Raw genomic sequence first — 14,151 nt, 5'->3', positions numbered from 1 at the left:
ACTGAGACATAGGAGAGGAGCTAGCTCAATTGCTAGATATAGGCTAATAATATTTAACCCTTCCCTAGTCCTAAAGGATCATAGAATCATAGAATGGTAGAGGTTGGAAGGGACCTTTAGAGATCTTCTAATCCAACCCCCCTGCAGAAGCAGGTCAACCTAGATCAGGTCATATAGGAACACGTCCTATCTAGGTGGACCTTGAAGACCTCCAAGGAAAGAGACTCCACATCCTCCCTGGGCAGCCTGTGCCACTGCTCCGTCACCCTCACAGTGAAATAGGTTTTTCTTATATTTAAGTGGAACTTTTTGTGTTCCAGCTTCATCTCTTTACCCCTTGTCTTGTTGCTAGCTACTACAGAAAAAAAGGGATGTCCCAACCTCCTGACATCCACCCTTTAGATATTTATAAATGTTAATCAGATCTCCCCTCAATCTCCTCTTCTCTAGACAAAACAGCCCCAGACCCTGCAGCCTTTCCTCATATGAAAAATATTCCAGTCTTCTGATCATATTGGTGGTCTTGCACTGGACTCTCTCCAGCAGTTCTCTGCCCCTTTTGAACTGAGGAGCCCAGAACTGGACACAGAACTCCAGATGAGGCCTCACCAGGGCAGAGTAGAGGGGGAGAAGAACCTCCCTTGACCTGCTGGATCAACTTGTGACTTTTAGACTTTAGGCTCAATATTAAGGTTCTTGGCCATTGAAATCACATTTAATTATCAGGATTCACATCTTCTGAAAAATTTCTCCTATTCCAGTCCAAGATTCTTTTTGTATACAACAGACATGGAAAACGTAGGTTTTTCTTTTACAGAACTGATTAATATTAGTTGAGATGAAAGAAACAGAAAGAAAGTTTAAGATTCAATTAGGAAAAAAGAACCTTCATGAAATTGTGCTAGATACACATATACTTTCATTTTTTAATAGTAAAAGGAAAATTTTAGAGTGTTATCATATGTGAATACCATTGAACCATATTCTTGTGACTATGGTTTTGCTGACTTTCTTTCAAGTCTCATCTACATTATAAAAATTATACTAACATGAAACCTTCCTTTAAATTTTTAAGGCTATAAAACCCCCTCTCCTCACCCTACACATCAGCAACATTCACATGTTATTAAGCAAAAAACAAAACTCAAGAGATCTTGTTCAAAAACCAAGCTGTCAGAGTTCTTCAGTGGCAGAACAAGAAGAATATGGTTTGCTTCTCTGAAGTCATCTCTCTCATGCTGAGCACGAAGTGCTATAAACATTTAAATAACTGAAGAAAATTCCACATTGGACCGGATATGTCAGATTTACAGCAGATAAACCATGCCTACCTCCACCAAAAACAGGATGTGCTAATTAACCTGCCAGCTCTAGTATTGTTTATGTTTCAAGTAATTCACTAGCAATTTTGTGAACATTTACATATTGTGACTATATCTTGTTCATGACACCTCTAATGAAGTCAATGTTGATCAGCATCTTCCTGTAATTTAATCAAGACATCAAGCAGCAGTGGGACAGAAGGTGAGGAAGTCACTTTGCTGCTCAGTAAAGCAACATCCCTCTGTGTCCTTCACAGAAATGAAGCAAAGTAAGACAATTCTTTGCCTTAAAAGACACCTTGCTCTTGTAGCTCGTTGAGTCCTCAAAAGCTGTTACAATTAGTCAGTCAAAATAGACTTTCACATCTGTATCTTAATTACAACAGCACAGTATAAATTTTCTCTCACTCCATGTCAAAGGCAAGCCCATTCTGGGAGAGCAAGCTGCCACATCCTATGGTCATAGGACTCCCTTGGATTATCTAGTACACATCAAAGTATTCCCTTTTCCATCCCTTAAGAAACAACCTTCTGCACAAACTGATGACTGGCCTGGAAGTTTCTATATTTAAAATCAAAGAACAGTAGGAGTTGGAACACTTACAGTCCCAGGCAAAACAGACAAGACTACTCAACTTAGGAAAGAGAACAAAAATAAAGTCCTAAAACATAACAAATAGAAAACAACACAGAGCAATACAATGATGAACAGCACAAACCGATCTTTAAGACCATCTTCTCCCCACTTCTCCCCTCTTCCTGAGCTCTGAGTCCTGATCCTGATGTCTTTACTTACTCTCCCACTGAATGGCTCAGGAGGGCAGGGAATGAGGGTTTCAATCAGTCTTTTCCTGATGGCTCCTGCTTCTTATCTCTCTCCGCAAGGCAGATGGACTCCTCATCAGTCCTCTCTGCCCCAGTTAGTGGTTCCTCACACGCTGGGCAAACCTGCACAGGCTGCTCCAATGTGCATTCATCCCAAGGGCTGTAAGAGCCCTAGTTGGAAAAACTCAAGTGGTGGGAGTCATTGCCCAGCATGTGCATGGACATGTCTGGAACATCCTATCTTGGTTGCTCCACCCCATTCCAGTCACCAGGTGAGCCTTGGAGACCACAGACAAATGCATGGGAGGAGGCAAAGGTGTTGCCACAAACTTGAGACTGAAGCTTTTGAAACCTTGAGCAAAATCCCAGCTTCGATTAAGCCTATCAGGGCCATATATCATGCCAAAACTCGATGCTGGGCTAGAGCCTGGGGCAGACTTTAGGGAAGCACAGCTTCTCCCAGACCTTGTGTACAAGCTTCTGCCCTGGGAGATCTACATTACGTATAAGATTCAGCACCTGAACATTATGCACATCTTTGAGGTCACTGAGGTCTGCAATGAGAAGCTCTATATCATGATGGAGGCAGCAGACACTGACCTGCTGCAGGTGGCGTGAGAGGTGGGGAGACTGTTCTGTATCCCCAAGGGCCAAAATATCTTTCTGCAGGTCTTGAGAGCTATGTGCTACCTCCGTGACTGCAACTTTGTGCATTGGTATCTCAAGTGTCAATGCTGCTCACCACAGATGACTGCTGGGCCAAGCTCTTTAGCAAGAAGATCAACAGCTACTGGGACCTGAGCACTATTATCTGTGGGTCAGCAGTCTATGCTTCCTCAGAAGCACTGATGAATATTCCCTATAATGCCAAGAAGCCTGACAGGTGGAGCCTGGGGGTGATAGTCTATGAAACCATGTCCAACAAGTTGTCATTGGAGGCTGCCAGCAACCCCAGCACTGTCCAGCGTCAGAGAAAGGGCTGGTGTACACGGAGTGGCTGCTGGTGCTGCCGCAGCACTGCCAAGTCCCCATTGCCCAGTTGCTCCAGCACAGCCTAGCTGGCTGGTCCAATGCCAGGCAGGTGGCCATCAACAGTTGGTTGACAGGGGACTTCGGAATGTGGAAGCCCTCCCCAGAGACCCCAGAAGGGCAGCAACACTTTAGTGTTAGCAGTACCTAGTAATTCAGGAATGCTGTAGTGGAAAAGTATGTGGTTTACTGACCATTTTGATCCCTGGGATGTTTGTAGGTGAAGCTGATTAGACTTCAGGCACTGGCAAGCCGATCTTCTCTCACAAGGTCATCAGATGCCTCCACAGACAAGACCAGTGAGCTTGTGGAGCCAGCAGTAAGAGTAAAGTGGGCGGCCATTGCATAAGTAGTGGTTGCCTGACTGTGGGAGGGGACCTGCACTCCCAGTCAGGTAGGTCAGAGGAGAGCCAGTTTAGGTTGGTAAGGTGCAACACGCAGCAGCACAGCCTGCTTGCTAGTATGTGGCACAAACACCCAAACTCCTGTGCTCCCCTCTACTGCCATGGCACACACAGGGCACTGCTCGGGGCTGCCAGAGAAGAGGTCTTGGCTTCTCTGCATTGTTTACCACCAAACTGTATTTGAGCTGGCAACAGGGGAGCAGCTGTCCTGTAAATCACTATGCAGAGAACTGCATATACTGACCCTGATAATGTGTCTTAACTATATCACGATATAATTATCTTTGAACACTGTCCTGAAGACAGACACACATCGTGCTTTTATTTCAAAACCAGTAAGGTTTAAATAGTTCAAGTAGAAGACATTGTAGATAATATTAGCAACCAAAGAAGACCATAAAGGCCATAAAAAGGCAAAAACTAATGTTCTTTAAGCATATTTTCAAGTAGATGTGTAAGTAGTGTAACCCAGGAAATAGCATGTAACAAACTTAGTACTCACAATCAAGTGTCTGTGACTTCATAAGGTTAACTTACTGTACACAAAGGATGTTGATACATGCTCAGATTTAAAAATTAATTATCCATGGATCTGGAAAAACCTGCCCCCACAGCCTGAGAAAAAAGGTACAAGGCTGTGAGTGGAAAGCAGACTCCAAAGTCAGATAGGAGAACTTTTCCCAAAAAAGGAAGTTAAGGCATTTAAGATATTGTGCAACTCTGATATATCACCTGAGTCACTTTCATTTGCATGTTCCCCATCCATGAAAAATGCAAAGTACTTTAACTTCACAGAAAGTGTCATCCTTTGAAGTATCCATTTCATAAATTATGGTCCAATGGATTCAATAATTGAAGTCTGGACTGCTTTGCCCATCATAGATCCAGTCTGTGTCTAAACAGCCTGAACCTAAGTTAATTATAAAAACAATAAGGGCTTCAATGTGAAATAGGTACAAAGAGTTATTTGTTTTTCTTCTAGTTAGAGGTACACTTTTAACATCTATTTTGTTGAGAAAAAAAATGACACAATCGTCATGTTTTAATTAAAATTCTTCCCATCTACAATGCCAATCACATCCATTCTTATATGAGTTATAATTCTGCTTCCTGGTTCCACAGTTTATTTTTCAAGTTTCCAGGCAAACTCATAAAAAGTCTCCTAGTTTTACATGCAACTTTTCCGGAAAACACAGGACAACAAATGAATAAAAAGTTATGTGCAAAATACTTCAAAATCTACTTTGGAAAAAATCCCCACAACCTGTTGGTGAAAAGCACAAACGTGTAATAAGGCTCTTTTTTGAGGCATCAATTTAATAAGCTAACTGCAAGATCAGATGAAAAAACATACCTACAGTTTCATCTGTTACTTCTGCCAGAATTTCCTTATACTTGGGTTTGTAAAGCTCGGGCCATTTCAGCTCAAAAGTGGTCTGGCAAATGCTAAACAGTTGCAGCCTTTAGGTGGGTTTCAACCAATTTAAGCTTTACTTTTTTAAAAATAAGGTTTTTAGTTATATCCCCTGTAAAGCAATTGTGTGAGCAAAGAAGAATGGACCAAGATAAAAGGTTATTTGATCCAGCACCCTTCAGTAGATTGTGGTTGCTAGCACCCATCTGGAGACAACTCCCAAAACATACCAAGCACCTCCAAACCATACAGCTAAAGTCAAAAAAAGCAGCTGATGCTGATGTGTGGGGTCTCCAAGCTCTAAATAGTAGAAGACTTCTTCCAGAAAAACTTATACACTGTAGAAAGCACGATTTTTTGTTGTTTTTTAATAACACTAGTGAAAATAAAGTCCCAGCATGGTACATCTACTGTCTGAAACTTTATCATCAAACAACAGATAAATTGCAAGAAGAGAGTAGATACATTTCTGCTACATTGAAAGAGACATTTCATATCCTTTGCAGTGTGATTCCAAACCCTAAAAACATTTACTGCTCAATTTTTACCTAGTTAGAAAACAGTTTCAAAAATAAACACCTCATAGGACATACTGATTGCCATCAAAAACTCTCTCTGTCTATTGCTAATCTCTGGGAGAGTTGAAGAAATGGGAAAAAAGATTCTTTTCACAAAACAGATACAGTGATAGTATCTTTGTGCTTCCCAAGATTGCAAACAACAAAGAAATATCATTAGCATTTCATGAATCTACTGCTCCTAGTGCTAATAATGAGTATAGGTAAGCTAACATAAAATGCAAGTTCAGCTTCTTATTGCAAAGACTATTAAAAAAAAATGAAGAGGATATTTGATGGCATAAATTAAGGTTGATTATTTGGTCTTGTAATGATACAACTCTCCCCAGTGTTTTGGCTCTATGAAAAATTACAAGTGCTAAAGAAACACCAGCTTCTGCCTATCAGTGATTCTTCTTTTACTCCAAATACAAATGTACATATCGACACTTCTCAAATCAGTCTTTGACTAGAGAGAACAAGTATTAGCAAGTGTAATTGTCAAGTCAATCCAAACTAAGGGCATATTCAGAGAAGTTTTACATCAGCAAGGATGGGTAGAAAAGAAAATATGTTTTTTCCTTAAAATCACAAAAATACAGTAATAATTTGGACCCACAGGCTGGCTACAGAGAGGTCATGCGCAGGAGGACAGGAGTGATGCCTCCAAGTTGGTCTCATTTTTATCCCTTTAGCTAGAAATACAGTAATATAGGGAAGCTGTCAAATTCTTCCTGTAAAGTTTCAACCTAAGAGAAAGTATTGAAAGTAATCCTGCAGAAAAGATAGCAACTGTACCGGTATTTTTGTAGGTTTTTAATGCATTCTCTGTGTTCAGAAGTGCCAAAATCTATTCCCCTCCTATTCCCATTCAACTCTATTTTTTTATTTTATCTAGTATGCAGGCACTAATTAAGTAGCACATCTGACACAAAGGTACGCAGCTTCTATTCCATATTCAGGCTGACTGTAACAGAGAGGTTGATTAATTTTGTATTAGCCAGTTGCAAAATTGAAAATAAATCTCAAGCCATTGATTACACTGGAAGAACAAGCAGATAAGGCATTTTCTTTCATCCCTCTAATACTTAATTATACAAAGGTTCTACCCACAAAGAGTGTAAGAAAACAGCTGAGCACAGCTATGGGACTTTTAAATTATTATTTTCTATGTATGATTGTTTAAGTACAAAATGAAATAATTTTAAGATTCTGGTTCGTTACAGGTTTATTTCTGAATAATGAAGAAAACAGTTTATCTGAAGCCATTTTCCATGTCAGTAAGTTCATAACTATTTTAAGTATCAGAAAACAAGTTCACTACTTCTATGGAGCTTTTTGAAGACCACATCTGTAACTGTCTGGTTTGATCTGCAGTTTGTAAACTAAGCAATTCAAAGACATTTAAAATAACTGTAGTTCTCATCACTCCCATTGAGCATTGAGAATTTTATTAGCACAGCAGAGATTCTCATCACCTGTTAATCACTACCTCCTTAGCAGAATAAAAAGATTAAGGCTTGAAGACAAAACAAAATAAAACTGCTAAGCCCCTGGAGCTGTAAAACCACTAGCCCATGCCACTATACCCATTGGTGTTATTAGCTAAACAGATAAAATTGTAGATATGAGAGGAGCAACTGACTTGAGCTCCATCCCAGAGGCAAGCTCTGTGTCTTTCTGATTAGTTTCATTCAATTATGTCATCTTAATTGCTCATGTGCTAAAGCTCATTAAATGAAAAATAATATTGCTTTCCTGCAGGTTGTGCACTTGAGATTTGAAAAATGGACACCACTGGTGTACCTCAGAGATACTGCCAGAGAGAGAGAGCAAAGAGTAGTTGCAGCCTATTAAAAACAAAGCAGACTGCTATTTTTTGAGGCTGTAAACTCCTCAATCTCATGAAGAGCTCAGTGACAGAATACTTCTCATTTTTTTCTAAAGTACTAGTAAATTTTCATAAAATTGATTCAACTTCCCCCTGCCCCCCAAGAATTTTAGAGTTAAGGTTAAGATAGCAGCTCATAATTTAAACAGGATCATAAACAGAACAGATCTTTTCATTTGTCTTTAGCTTTATAGTGTAAAGCTGTAATTAATGCAGCCCAGAAAGATGAAATACCATAATTTCACAGAGCTACACTTTATGACTTCTTCAGTTCTCCTCAGTGAATTCAAGTTTCTCCTTCATTATCTGTTCACCCACAAATTATTCCAGATCATTTCTGAACAAAAACTCACTATTATTCCCAAACCACACTGCCCATGTAGAAGCAGCGTGATTTATGCCGAAGATATTATGTTGTTATGAAGACAAGTAAAGAAGAAGAAGGATTTTTTGTGTTTCGGTGGGCATTTATAGGTTTTTTGTTTGTTTGGCTTTGTTGTTGCTGTTTTCCATGGAAAAAAATAGAAGTAACTTCAACCTAAAGCTCCTTACCCTATATCTATCAAATGAAAGCATCTTCACTTACTGTATATCATAATACTTAGCAGGAATTGTAGATGTTCCATTTAATTCAAATAAAATAGATTTCCTATCAGAACAAACATACTTTGTGTCTCATTGGAAATATCTTTTAGAACACAGCATTTTAGTAGACATGAAACTGTAAAAAAAAGTCTCTATCAACAGAGATCAAAAATAACATCTTTGATATCTGCTACAAAAATAAATTTAAGGCTCTGAAAATTTACATATATTCTAAAGTTACAGATACATATCATGTTCAAACACAAGTCATGTATGAATACATTTTTTGTTCCCTACATCACTCCCCTGCAAAAAAAAAGAACCCCAAACAACCAAAAAGACTTAATAAAGGGTCAATGGAACACATAGCTCACAAAATGTACCTACGCACACAAAAAACTTCAAGCTTCCTACTCCCATGTAAAAAACAACACTTGCCAAGAGAGATGTTATTTATAGTAATTTTTTTTAAGTACATTTTTTCCACTTTAGCAAATCCTGTACTGTAGTCAAGCAGAAAAAAATATTCCAAATAACAAATAAAATGCTTCTCAGAAGGGAAACATCACAAATATTTCTCTAGAGTCTCTTGTCAGAAAACTTCCAATCTGCATTGATAAATACCACTTCTGGTTTATATTTAGCAGGAAACATTTTATTAAAAACTTCAAACTGTTACAAAACTAACGAAGAACAGTGCTGAGATTTTTTTCAATTTGTTTTGCAATAAAAAGCAGTAAAGCAAAACTTGGAAGGACAGAAAAAGAAAAGCATTGAAGAAAGGGAAACCTTGCTGAAGTTTGACTTGTGTATCAAGCTTGTCCTACTAAATAAAATGGCTTAGATCAATGTCTAAAAACACCATTCAGTTTTGAAGACAAACTTTCAAGAAAATCATGACATAAGCTTGAAGATACTGGTTTTTCACCTTTCTATATCTAAAAAGCTTGAGATAAACCACCAGATACTATGGAAGTACAGGTAATACTGGTATAAATCTTGTTTTAATTTCTAATGTAGTCATCCTAATGAACATGAGCTACATACAGGGAATGACTCCTCTATCTTCTGATAAGTTGGACTTATTTCATTTTAGTGGGGATTAATTTCTCTGCACTCACTAGTGAGTGCTGATATCGCAAGGACATGAACCACACTCATTACTCAACTCCTGATGCTGGGTGAGTCTATTCACAAAACAGGTTAACATTTATTTTGAGTTCCCCAGTTTACAGTCAGGTGTCCTTTTGCTCATCACTATTACTGCCAAATAAAGAGAGGAACAATTTACAGACATTTTTGAAAGGCGTCATTTACTGCAACTTCATCTAACGCTAGCCATTATTGCAGAAACACATTTAGCACTGTAATGATTCACATGGCTGAACTCCAACCCTTTTATGAGGAAAAAACCCTATGATCAGAGTCAATAATTGTTTGCAAAGATAAGAAAATCTATTGTTTCTATGAAAGAAGATGGGAGAGAATATAATCACTGTAAACTCACAATAATACAACACATCAGCTGAACTGTCATCCAATATTAACAGCAGCTACACTATGTGGAAGAAAAATAGTCTGCTCTGTTTTCCTCATATGGTTTTTTTTCTGAAGTCTTTCAAAATTTTTGGGGTTTGGAGAGGTTCTTGGCAGAAACTAGTTTTTGTCTCGTGTTATCCAAAAACCAAACCAAAAAGTCCAGCTATCTCTCAAGAAACTTAATCAGTTTGCATTAGTCAAGTAGTTGTAAAAAAAACATCAATACAACATCAGGCAACAAAAGACGTACTGTTTTAAGCTTGGACGATCCATGAGGTTTGAATGGAAAAAAGGGAGGTCTCTAGCTGCTTCCAACTGTTGTGTTCCTCTTTAGGACCTAACAAATATTCTGTTTAAACAACTCTGGTTAGAAACAAGATGTTAAATTAGTCTCATGAAAGACTTGCACAGCAGGTTAAATAAATAACTCCCGTCCCATTATATATTTTTAAAGTCATGGAACCACTTGGCAGTAAGAGAACTATGTAGCTGCTCAAACCAGTGATGTTTTAAACCAAGATGATACTACTAACAGAAAATCCCTCTTGTCAGTATAATTGAGTAAATACAAACAGTTCATTCTAGCAAACAAAGGGGGAGTGGGGGAAAATTGGCCATAATTGGGTTTTCTCAATAGACAATTCCAGAGAGGAGGATTTGACCTATTTCAGGGGACAAAGAAATCAAGTATTTAATGTTGTATTAGTATTGCTGGCAAAACAATCAGTGGTTTAAAAATCAGAGAGTGAAACTAATATTACGGTACAGGATCAGAACAATTAACTGCTCTGCAGGAATATGTTTAAAAACCTAACAGTCTGAAATACCTTGAATAGAAATTCCTTTTGGAGGTTTCTAAAATGAGAAGCAATAACGTTTATCACTACTGTACTCAAAAAGGAAAACTGAAACAGCATTGTAGGTAAACATACAACATTTTACAACAAAGTCCATCCTTCTGTGAAAACCGGCCTTCTAGGATAATTTGGACTAGAGTTCTTCAGCCTTCAATTGCAGAGAAATCCCATTTCCTCTAAATGCAATTGGAGAACATAATTTCTCTCTTCATAATTTCTCTTGCTTCTTTTTTCACCTCTTCAGCCCATCACTTTGCAATGAGGCTTAACTAGATGCATCACAATAATTTGACTTTATCTAAATATTTCATTTCTGCTTATTGTAGTATACATACATAAACTACACACCAATTTCAGGCTTGTCCTTCCTCAATACATCATCTAATAAATACCGCAGTAAAGGACAGAATTTTTTTCTTATCTTTTTTAAAAGCCTAACTCATTCATCCACTGCTTTCTTCTGTCTACCCACAAGTTTTCCGTTTGCTATCTAAGAAAAAAATAGTTCTTCTCTTTCAGCAGAGAATCCCTAGAGCAGATGGAAGTAAGGGTATTGGTCTAGGAGGAAACCCAGTGACCACATGTGTGCATAAGAGAAAAAGTCTTCAAGACAAAAATCTTTCTAAGCCTGTTCAATTTGCTCTACAAAGTTCTCATTAAATATTAATGTGATAATCTTACATGTTGCAAAAGACATTTATTCTCCTGACACTACAGGTCGGAGTTACCAGCTGCTGTTACTTCAGAAACTGCAGCAGTATTTGTGGGAGGGGGTGTGGTGATTGGTTTGGGGGGTTTTTTTAGATCCCTATTTAAAGCCTTCCCAAGAAGGAGTCTGTACATACCAAGTAATCAATATAGCCACAATTTCTGCTGGAATAAAACATTCCTTTTTTTTTTTTTTTTTTCAGCAGAGATTGGTTCCCATAGTACTGATCTTTTTCTGTACTAATTGCTTTAAGCTTTATATGTATTGCTATTGTAATTGGAGGTATCCTTCCAATAACCTACTGGTCAATCACCTCTTTGCCACATAATAAAACGAAAACTTATGTTCGTTATTGATGCAGTTAAGAATGTCACTCCTGATACATAAATCAGGAAAAACTGGACATTTGAAGTGATTCAAACTCAAATCTGTAATTCAGAATGCACAGACCCTGTGCTCAAAATGACACAGCAATGAGTCAGTTCTTGTTACATGAAAATCAAAGCTTTGATCGAGCTCATGGTCCTGTGCCTTGTTTTAAAGAAATTATTCTCATTAAAAAAAAAGATTAACTTGGAGTACAGTATGGCAGGGAGGTAGTTGCTATCAAAGTTTGTCAACGTATGACAGTCTCATATAAGCATTCAGAAAATAAAACACCACGGGGCTGAGGTGAAGAAAAATGAAGAGAGACTAGGAAGTTGCATGACAGGAGAAGGACAGCAATGCATAGGAGAAGGAATATGCAGTTTGTAAAGTTATTAATTCAGTGAGAGGACAGAGAAACAAAAAGATAAGGAAGATGTCTTTACAATGCTCAAAAATGGGTCTGTACAGAAGACTGAGCAGGAAAAGGGATATGCACCAGAACTTCTAGTCAGCAGGAAAAAGGGAAACTGGAGAAAGAGAAAGGAACAAATGGGCATTTTCCTCACACCCTGATTTTAAAGAACCTTTTGAGGCTTTCGAAGGGTTAACTAACGGCTTCTGGAAACTTATGTTTCTATATAGGAAATATCTCTGTGTTTCTACTTGTGATGGGTTTGTGTGGAGCCTTTTTTCACTTGGTAACAGCAAGGTGGCTGCAGTGGTGGTCCCCATAAAAAGTTTGCACACATTCCCTGGCTCTGAGTTTTGGATCCACCTCCGGCCTGGCCGGGCCAATCTGACACGTCTCCATCACTGTTTAAGAACAGAAATCTGCTATGTGTAGGGGGAGGTGGAAGGGTGGGACAAGATGGAGGTGACCACGCAGATCCCTCAGCCAGAGAGGAAGGAAGGCAGGAGCAGCTTCAGACTGGTGATACCCTGGCAGCCCGCAGCAAGAGGGCAGCTGTTCCCTTGCAACCTATAGAGGGCAATGGCAGGACTAAGAGTTGCCCACAGCTCCGAGAAGACCCTGTGCCAGAGGGTGTGATTGTTGTAGACCTCATGCCACAGAAGGCAGAGAGGAACTGCAGCCATCGGGATGAATGCACATCGAGGCAGCCTGTGCAGGGCTGCTTGGTGTGTGAGGGACCCTGTGCTTGAGCAGGGGAATGGTGAGAAGTCTTCCTGCCCTGAGGCAAGGTAAGCAGCAGGAGTCATAGGGAAAGGACTGACTGCACCCACCATTCCCTGCCCCACCTTGAGCTACTCAAGAAGGGGAGGAGGTAAAGACGCCAGGATCAGGTGCCTGAGCCCAGGAAGAGGGGAGGTTTGAGGGGAAGGGGATCTTAAAGGGGTGGTTGTACTCTTCATCATCATCCTACTGTTTTGCTCTCAGTTGAGTATGTTTTCTGCTTGTTATAGTTTTGGTTGGTGGCGGATTAAGTTTCAAGTCCAGTAGTCTTATCAGTTTTGCCCATGACTGTATGGGTGAGTGAGCCCTCCCTGTCCTGAGGGAGTTCCAAGAGCCCTCAGTTACTTTTCTCTTCCTAGTCTGCTGGGAGGGGGAGGAGTGAGTGGCTGTGTTCCCTTGTTCCCAGGTATGCCTAAAACATGACATTGCTCATATCCCATTCCTCACATGTCCTGTGGCTGCAGTGAAGTCTACAGCAGGGAGCACTGCAACTTTGGAGTTTCCTAACAGCTCAGACCCCTTTCCCCAGAACCATGGCTTCATCTTAAGAAAATACTTTTCTAGTTTTCCTGAAAATGAGCTTCAATAAAGAAAAAATATTTGTGCTATGAATACTGAATTTCTAAGCTGTAATTTAAGTGCATAACTAAATTAATCATGCAGTGGAAAACTTATTAGAACTCATATATGTTTGCAGGCTACCTATAACCAACCTCAACTCTGAGTAGCTCAAAGCTCCTGTGGTGACAAATAGCCCGCTTCAGGCATACTTCTTACCATAAAAAAAAGAAATTATTATCCTCCCACATCACCGTAACAGACCCGGGAATTCTCAGTTTCTAAACTATTGCTACATATACAATATTTGACTACAAATAAGTCAGTACAATATTTCCAACTAAACTAAAAAATAAGTAGGAAATGTGAATAAATAGGGGATCGTGACATGAATAATATAGCACCAAGGGTCAGAGGCAGATTTTAAATGATGTCATTTGTAGCACATCTGTTAGTTTTTTGAAAGCTGGATGAGTCTTACTGCTTTTCAAAAAGAATTTCAAAGTCTGATTTCCTCCAAAGTTATTTCAATGAATAGCCAAGTTAAAATATTTACATTTGGTTTTATTAAAGGCTTCCTAGTAAAGAAAAATAATCAGCATGATCTATCTTATTACTAGATCTAGTGGCTTACTGATCTGCAACTATGTTTATGCCTAAGAGAAAACTTTAAGAAAATGAAACAAGCAGCTTTTGCTGATCCAGATGGAAGTGTCAGAGCAAGTCAGCAGGTCATCAAGAGATGGATTTACTGGATTAGCACAAAAGGAGTTTATCTTTGGGGAAACCAATGTCTGAACACATGGAACTACACACACAAAAAAACCCTACAAGCCCAAGGACTGATTGAAATACTATTTTCAAGAAGCAAGTGGATATTGTTTAGATTGAAAATAGGAA

General features: G+C 39.0%; 1 protein-coding gene and 1 pseudogene across 1 annotated transcript in view; one reads left to right on the top strand and one right to left on the bottom strand.

Moving 5' to 3' along the window:
- PCDH15 (protocadherin related 15) overlaps window positions 1-14,151 on the bottom strand; it is a 495,784-nt gene that overhangs the window by 343,700 nt on the left and 137,933 nt on the right. The gene's annotated exons all lie outside the window — the stretch shown is intronic.
- On the top strand, window positions 2,547-3,327 carry LOC133625933 (testis-specific serine/threonine-protein kinase 6-like; annotated as a pseudogene).

The sequence above is a fragment of the Colius striatus genome, chromosome 8, assembly GCF_028858725.1.
Source record: "Colius striatus isolate bColStr4 chromosome 8, bColStr4.1.hap1, whole genome shotgun sequence".
NCBI classification, from domain to species: Eukaryota; Metazoa; Chordata; class Aves; order Coliiformes; family Coliidae; genus Colius; species Colius striatus.
The sequence above is the reverse complement of the archived record's forward strand: the minus strand, read 5'-3'. Positions and strand labels throughout refer to the sequence as shown.